Source organism: Trachurus japonicus, chromosome 10, assembly GCF_045865225.1.
Source record: "Trachurus japonicus isolate A0001 chromosome 10, Traja_1.0".
NCBI classification, from domain to species: domain Eukaryota; kingdom Metazoa; phylum Chordata; class Actinopteri; order Carangiformes; family Carangidae; genus Trachurus; species Trachurus japonicus.
Genome location: NC_140916.1, coordinates 4,923,932 through 4,932,850, shown reverse-complemented (window position 1 = coordinate 4,932,850; position 8,919 = coordinate 4,923,932).

The following is an 8,919-nucleotide window of genomic DNA, read 5'->3' as shown; positions in this document are numbered from 1 at the left end:
GGGTTCTGCGAGTTTGCCAACTGATGTGTATACGGACCACAATCCTTTAGTTTTTGTGAATCAGATGCGGAACACTAACCAGAGGTTAATGCGTTGGGCGCTCTTCCTGCAGTCCTTTAACGTGGTCATTCGGCATGTGAAGGGGCGGGACAACGTCCTGGCCGACACGTTGTCGCGGTGTTAGGTCTTGTGAATGTGTTTTTTTTTCCCTACCTCCTTGGTCTTCACGTTGCCCCCGGCTATTCACAAGCTCTGGGTGGGGGTGTTACGTGTGGCCAGGAGGTGGGGCTCTGTGTGTGAATGTGTGTGTGCTTGTGTGTGGGCGTGGGCGTGTGTGTTTGTGTCTCTCTCCACCTTTCTCTCTCTCTCTCTCTCTCTCTCGCAGCCAGTCCCAGGTGAGACTCATCACCTCGTCAGCTGGAGCTGACTTGAGGAGGCTGTGAATCACTGTTTCTCTCTCTATTCTTCCCTGCAGGTGAACGGGTGAGGAGACCGAGGCTCCGGTTTCCCCCATGCCAAGAATCCTTTGAGCTTTTGTTATTTTGGTTTTCGGTTCGGAGGTTCCCGGTAGTCCTGTTTTCGGATTACCCTTTTCTTTCATTTAGGTTTAGTGGATTATTTAGGCAGCCTTAGTTTCGGGGGTGAACACTGAGTACGACGGCCGATGGCTGGCTCAGTGTTCCCCTCTCTTTTGTTTGTTTTGGCCGGGAACCTCCAACCCTTTTGGTTTGTTGCTCTTCGTATTTGTTTGTTTAACCCAATAAACATTTATTATTCTTTAGTGGCAACCGTTGTTTCTGGTTTGTTTATTTGATATGTTCCGGGCCTTACGAGCCTTTCTTCAAGGTCCGTAACAATGGGCTATAAATCCAAGATGTAATGGGCCAAATGTGAAATTTGACAGAGTTTGTAGCTTTCCCCTCTGGTCACCAGTGGACAGCAATTGCCCGGGACTTCTGGCGGATATGGGATTATCCCTTCCTTTTAGGTCAGTATGTGTCTGTCAGTCTCTGTCAGTCTGTCTGTCTACCCACTAACAAGTAGCCTATATCTTCTAATTTACCAGGAGCTATCGATGGAAAACACGTCAGAATTCGTTGCCCTCCGAGAGCTGGGAGCGATTTCTTCAATTATAAAGGAACACACTCTCTTGTACTGATGGCTATGTGTGATGCACATTACCGCTTCACAATGGTTGATGTCGGCGCATATGGCCGTCAAAGTGATGGTGGCATCTTCCAGGAAAGTGTATTCGGACGGAAACTGTTGGGTGGCACTCTTGACATTCCACCACCAGATGTCCTGCCTGGTACAAATGTCACCAATCCTCACGTGTTCGTGGGAGATGCTGCGTTCCCACTCCATGACAATCTCATGAGACCCTATCCTGGTAAGATTCTGAAAATGTAATTATGATGGTCAATTACATGTTTCTGCCTGAGAAGTTGTTGAAGCACAGTGGAGCAGACCTTTCACACCTTGTAGCTACAATGGCTGCAAAGTGTGAAAGGTCTGCTGATGAATGTATTCTTGCTCCATGTTAAAAAGGAGCTCATGAATTCGAAATTGCACCAGCGACCTGAGAGGTGAAGGTAACCTTCTTAACATGTCAGTTACTGTAGAATAGAATAGAATAGAATAGAATAGAATAGAATAGAATAGAATAGAATAGAGAATACTTTATTCATCCCTAGCAGGGAAATTCAAGTTAATCCAGTAGCTCACACAACAATGACACAAAAAAGATGAACACAAAAAACATTTTAACAAGTGTTATATAAAACGATTGCAGCAGGAACAAATGATCTCTTAAATCTTTCAGTTCTGCAGGTCAGGGAGATGAGCCTTTTACTGCGGCTGCTCCTCTGACCTGAGAGGGTTTTGTGTAGAGGGTGTTGGGGGTCACCCAGGATGGTCTTCAACGTACACCCCATCCTCCACTTAACCACAGCCTCTACCAGCTCCGCTCCCTCCCCCATCACAGAGCTACATTTTTTGATGAGCCTGTCTAGTCTGTTCCTGTCCCTGACCTTGATGTTGTTACCCCAGCAGACAATAGCAAAGAATGTAACACTTGCAATGACAGACTGATAAAACATACGCATGCGGCACGGTGGCACAGTGGTTAGCACTGTTTCTGGGTTCGAATCCCCGGCTGCCCAGGTCCTTTCTGTGTGGAGTTTGCATGTTCTCCCCGTGTCTGCGTGGGTTTCCTCCGGGTGCTCCGGTTTCCCCCACCACTAAAAACATGCCAGCTCTCTTGACCAAAGATTTAAACAATGGATTCCTAATGGATTAACAGCGATATGTACAGCAATCAAAAATGGGAATTTCATGAGCTTCCAGGAGATTAAACAAAAATATGATTTAAGTAACCAAGATCATTTCAGATATTTGCAGATAAGGAACTTTTTCAATAAAGAAATAAAAAATAGTGTAAATCTGGACAAAAATTCAATAATCAAAACCATAACTGAAGCCTACAACGGAAAGAAATTCAGAATAATCTCTACAATTTATGGGCATATAATGGAGGCAAGAGGGAATACGACGACATATGTTAAACTGAAGTGGCAGAGCGAGCTGGGTGTGAACATATCTGATGATGAATGGTCACATATATGGAATACACAGCAGTCAACAACATCATCACGTGTTTGGAGATTACATTGCTGGAAAAATTTAATTCGATTTTTTATAACACCCAAAATTAGGAATAAACATACTAAATTACCACAGCCATGTTGGAGAAGCTGTGGAGATGTAAATGTGAACCATTCACATGTGTTCTGGCTCTGTCCTAAAATCACAAAATTCTGGGAAGATGTTCATTTGGTTATAGGCAGAATTTTGGGTTATGATGTATCCAAGTCTTGTACATTATTATATCTTGGTGTCATTACGGAAAATGTTGTGTTGAAAGATGATAGATACATATTGAAGATTATGTTAGTAGCCTGTAAAAAGGCAATCACAAGAAAATGGTACAAGACAGACCCACCGTCACAGGAAGATTGGTTGAAGGTTATGGACGAAATACATATTATGGAACAACTGACTTATAAAATAAGGACTCAAGAGGATCAATACTGCCGGAAGTGGGAGAAATGGACTGAATACATAAAAACGACAGGACAAGGACCATATTGACATTGAAAATGATCAAACTGTAGAAGCATGGTGATCCAACATGTTCTTTTTCACATTCTATTTTTATTTTATTTTATTTTTATTTGTTTGTATTGTTGTTGTATAATGTTTATGCAATGCTAAAGAAAAACAATAAAAAGAAAGTGTCAAAAAAAAAAACATGCCAGCTAGCCTGATCCTCCAGTCAACGCCCCTGACCAAAGGCACTGGCTCATAATCTGGAGTTGGTCCCCGGGCGCTGCACCGTGGCTGCCCACTGCTCCTCAGGGATGGGTTAAATGCAGAGAAAGGATTTCACTGTACTAGCTGTATATGTGACAAATAAAGTACCTTTAAAAAAAAAAAAAAAAAAAAAAAAATTACATTACAGACATCAAAAGACCTGAGTCTTCTGAAAAAAGAGCCTGCTTTGTGTCTTTTTGTACACGTCATTTGTACGGACCAGTCCAGCCTGTCATCAAGGTGTACTCCAAGGTACTTGTATGACTGAACCCTCTCAATGTCCACCCCATCCACAGTCACAGGCCGTAAGTATCTTTTGGACCTGCCAAAGTCAATAATAATTTCTTTGGTCTTTGATGTATTAAGCAACAAGTTGTTCTTGTTGCACCAGTCTGTGAACGCCCCCACCAGGTCCCTGTATTCATCTTCCTGTCCCTTCTTCACACATGCCACTATGGCCGTGTCGTCAGAGTACTTCTGAACATGGCAAGATTCAGATGTAGATGTGAAATCTGCAGTGAAAAGTGTGAAGAGGTAAGGTGAGAGCACAGTACCTTGTGGTACTCCTACACTGCTCACCACTGTGTCTGACATGCAATTCCCCAGCCTCACATACTCTGGCCGCTCTGTAAGATAGTTATAGACCCACAAGATGATGGTTGGATCTACACCCATCTTCTCCAGCTTTCCTCTCAGAAACCATACTAGGTTGAATTGTGTCAAAGGCACTGGAAAAGTCTAGAAACAGCAGTCTCACATATCGCCCAGGTTCATCCAGGAAGGAGTAAATCCGATGCAACATATAGATGATTGCATCGTCCACCCCAATGTTCTCCCGGTATGCAAACTGCAAGGGGTCCACAGAATGCTGTACTTGAGGTCGAAGGTGGCGAAGTAGTAGTCTCTCCAGAGTCTTCATAATATGAGAAGTCAGGGCTACTGGTCTGTAGTCACTGATTCCTGCTGGCCTCGCCACTTTGGGAACCGGCACCAGGCACGAGGTCTTCCAGAGAAGAGGGATCCTACATGACTGCAGGCTCAGGTTGAAGATGGTACGGAGAGGCACAGCCAGCTGGGCAGCACAGTCCTTAAGGAGTCTAGCAGAAACACCATCAGGGCCAGCTGACTTGCCAGGATGCAGTCTCCTCAGTTCTGCCGACACTTCCTCCAGGGAGAGTAGTAGCAGTAGAGTAGTAGTAGGGAGGACCACCTGATGAGCAGGACCGCCGGATGGAGCAGGACCGCCGGAAGCAGGACCGCCAGATGGAGCAGGACCGCCAGGTGGAGCAGGACCGCCAGGAGGAGCAGGACCGCCGGATGGAGCAGGACCGCCGGATGGAGCAGGACCGCCGGATGGAGCAGGACCGCCAGGAGGAGCAGGACCGCCAGGAGGAGCAGGACCGCCGGATGGAGCAGGGCCGCCAGGTAGAGCAGGACCGCCGGATGGAGCAGGGCCGCCAGGTAGAGCAGGACCGCCAGGAGGAGCAGGACCGCCGGAAGCAGGATCGCCAGATGGAGCAGGACCGCCAGGTAGAGCAGGACCGCCAGATGGAGCAGGACCGCCGGAAGCAGGACCACCTGATGGAGCAGGACCGCCAGGAGGAGCAGGACCGCCGGAAGTAGGACCGCCGGATGGAGCAGGACCGCCAGGTAGAGCAGGACCGCCGGAAGCAGGACCGCCGGATGGAGCAGGACCGCCAAGTGGTGATGGTGAGGGAGAAGAGGCTATATTAAACCTGTTGTAAAACTGGTTGAACTCATTTGCCAGGTCAACATCTCCCCCAGGCTGCCTATTTCTCTCCTTGTATCCAGTGATGGTCCTCATTACTCTCCAGACCTCCCTGATGTTATTATTTTGTAGTTTGCTCTCCAGCGTTTTCTTGTAGTCTCTCTTTGCTTGCCTTAGTCTCACTTTCAGTTCCTGCTGTGCTGTCTTAATCAAGACTGAGTCACCAATCTTAAAAGCCTCCTTCTTCTTATTTAGGAAGCTTTTGATGTCACTTGTGATCCACGGTTTATTGTTAGTGAAGCAACGAACTGTTCTGACCGGCAACACCACATCCCTGCAGAAGTTTATATAGTCAGTGACACATCGCCTGCCATCTCATCAATGTCAGTGGATGTGTTGTTAGGTGTCTGCGAGTGTAGCAGAACATTCCAGTCTGTAGACTCAAAGCAGTCCCTCAGAGCCTCAGTAGCCTCAGGTGTCCACTTTCTTACTGTGAGTGTAGTTGCAGGTTCCCTCTGCACACAGGGTTTGTAACAGGTCTGCAGACAAACCAGGTTGTGATTTGACCTGCCCAGTAGTGGCAAGGCAGTGGCTCTGTAAGCTTCTTTTACATTGGCATACAGCAAGTCAAGGGTTTTGTTTTTTCTGGTAGCACATTTAACAAACTGTGTGAATCCAGTCAGGTGGGAGGAGAGGATAACATGGTTGAAGTCCCCTGATATTATAATAATGTCAAATATGTCAAATGTCATAAGTAAAAGAATGTTATATCAAAATGTAAAAAAAAGCAAAAACAAAAGAAAAAGATTATGATATGATCCGATTATGAAAAAGATTTTATTCTGTGGGTAATGGGGGCGGGACTAGATAAGCTTTTGCTTCTCCCGCTTTCCCTTTCGGCCATGTGTATTGTATTATTTGAACCAAGATTAAGTGTGATGATGATTATTTAAATTGACATGCCCGAAATAAACAAATTGATTGATTGATTGATAAGTGCCTCAGGATGTTTTGTCTGTATCCTAGCAACCATCTCAACCATCTCATGCAGTATTTCACATGGAACATCAGCTGTTGCCTTGGGAGGGATGTACACAAGTATTGTTATGATATGACTGAATTCTCTTGGTACATAATATGGCCGCATTCCAACAGCCAATAATTCAATATCTGGACAACACATCTTCTCTTTGACAGTAATATGTGCAGGATTACACCATCTCTGGTTCACAAATAAGGCCAGACCTCCTCCTTTTTTCTTGCCACTTGCCTTAGCATCTCTGTCTGACCGTATGAGAGTGAAGCCAGATACATCCACAATGGAGTCAGAGATGTTTTGATTCAACCAGGTCTCAGTAAAACACATCAGGCTGCACTCACGGTAAACTTTCTGAGTCTTCACCAATATCTCCAGCTCATCACTCTTGTTGGTCAGAGAGTTGACATTCCCCATGATGACAGACGGCAGAATGGGCTTGTATCTCCACTTCCTTGCCTTTAAACCTGCACCAGCACGGCAACCACGAAAACGCCTCTTCAACTCAGCCGGAATAGTGTGATACACCCCAGATTTTCTCCACTTCAACAAAAAAAGCTCTTCACTTGAGAAAACTCTTCTCTTCACAGAAGAAATATCCATCAGTAATTGAAAGAATATGATAAAATACAACAAAAACAAAGTAAGAAACTCAGAGCTACCAGACTTTGCTGCTCCCAGTTGAAGCGCATTCTAGAATTTGTAGCAGCAAACCGTGCCTCCTCCGAACTCTGGTTCTGGGCTCTTTCCTCACGACGCTTGTCAATGGCTTCCAGCCTCTGCCTCAGCTCATCGTTTTCGTGTCTTTCCCTCTTCCTCCCCTGCTTCGGTCTGGTTGGGGCTCTGGTCCCTGGGTTGCAGCCTGGAGTGTTTAGTGGAGGTGGGGCACTTGGGGCATCAGTGGAGCAGGCTGGTGGAGGTTCGCTTGGGGCATCAATGGAGCAGCCTCGTGGAGGGGCACTTGGGGCATCAGTGGAGCAGGCTGGTGGAGGTTCGCTTGGGGAATCAGTGGAGCAGGCTGGTGGAGGGTCGCTTGGGGCATCAGTGGAGCAGGCTGGTGGAGGGTCGCTTGGGGCATCAATGGAGCAGGCTGGTGGAGGGGCAAATACAGGGTAAATACGGAGACTGCTTGCTGAAAAACTGTCCCTGAACGCAACGCGCATCAGCGGTTTTGTATGAATTTACCTCGAAAACGGCTCCGTTTCGTATCGTTCCGTCATTATCTCATAGCGTGGTGGTTGTGCAGGTCACAACTTGTCTACAAAAGCGCTGTGGAGTTTTGGGATGTTGAATTTGATGAGTTTAATGAGGGAAACCAAGAAATTCCGTTAGCCTCCATAGTGTAGCTCTGAGCAGCCAGCTGCTGCGCTCCGCCGGTACTGAAAATAGCTTACGCCTGGGATCCACTGGCGTCAATACGATTTCTTGCCAGACGCGACGCCTCTGAAAAAACGGACGCTTCGGTAGGCGGGAACACAGACCGGCGAGTTAACGGACAGTGGACAAACAGACCCCCGCCCCCCCGACCTGTTCTCTATCTCGCTCCCCATTGGACAGTGACCCTGCGTCGGACGCATTCATTTGCATAAAGTTGAGCTCCGGTCAACTTTTGGACGCGCCGCAACTGCTCGAACGGACGCGCCGCGTACCCAGAATGCTTTGCGGGCGCGTCATTAACGGTTCGACGCGTCCCATAGAAATGAACAGGCAGCCGCGTCGCGGCGGACGAAACGAACGCCAGTGGATCCCAGGCGTTACACCTACAATTAAAGGTAATGAACCTACTGCTATGACTATAGCCTAGCGATTATGGCAATGGGCCAATTTGCCAAAATGTTGAACTATCCCTTTAACACACACACACTTTGTACGTGTAGACACTCCGTGACTCTGCTGTTCTGGCCCTGACATCTCTTCCTCATCTTTCTCCTCTTTTTCTTCCTCACCGCAGTTCTCAGCCTCTGCAGATGAAATGAGGAGGGGGGAGCCTAATGCCATTTGATTCGTCACCCACATAGCAGACGGGTCTGGGCCAGATCTGGCAGCAAGCCGGCACTTCTGGCCCACTGCTGGCATGGCAAGTGGTATGTGGCCCGAATGTGGGCCAGATCTGGCAATGGTGGCACGGTTTATGTATGGCATGCCAGATGTGGGCCAGATGTGGCAATGGTGGCACGGTTTATGTATGGCATGCCAGATGTGGGCCGGTTATGTTTGAGTGTATGTGGCCCATAACTCACACCCCAATAATCCACTTGTTACTTTAAGTTAGTGCATCAACCCACTATCCATCAAAACCTTTATTTCTTGGAAATATTCTGCCTTAGTCTGAAGGATTTTCCCAAAACCTAAGTTCTGCTGTGTCTATGTTTTGGGCGGGGATCTGTGTTTTCCCAGTGACAGAGCGCAGCAGACTGTTAACATCTCTCTCTTTTATTTTTTTTTTAAATACAAACATCTCTCCCTTACGAAAATGTACTTAAGAGTTACTATAGTTCACTATAATAATTGTAAAGTGTCCTATAGTGAGGTTATAGTGTTCTATGGTACGTGTTGCCAGCATTGGTATTATTATAGTTCATTCTATAGTGCTATTTTGTTTGCTATGGTAGTTTTAAAATATTCCAATAGTAACTTTTCTTTTTAGTATTCCTGTAGTATATTAAATAGTATGGCTATAGTACATTCTATAGTGTTCCTGTAATTGTTTTTCAAGCACACTATAGAACATTACTTAAGTAATCCTATAGTGTTATTATATTAGATGTGTAGTATTACTATG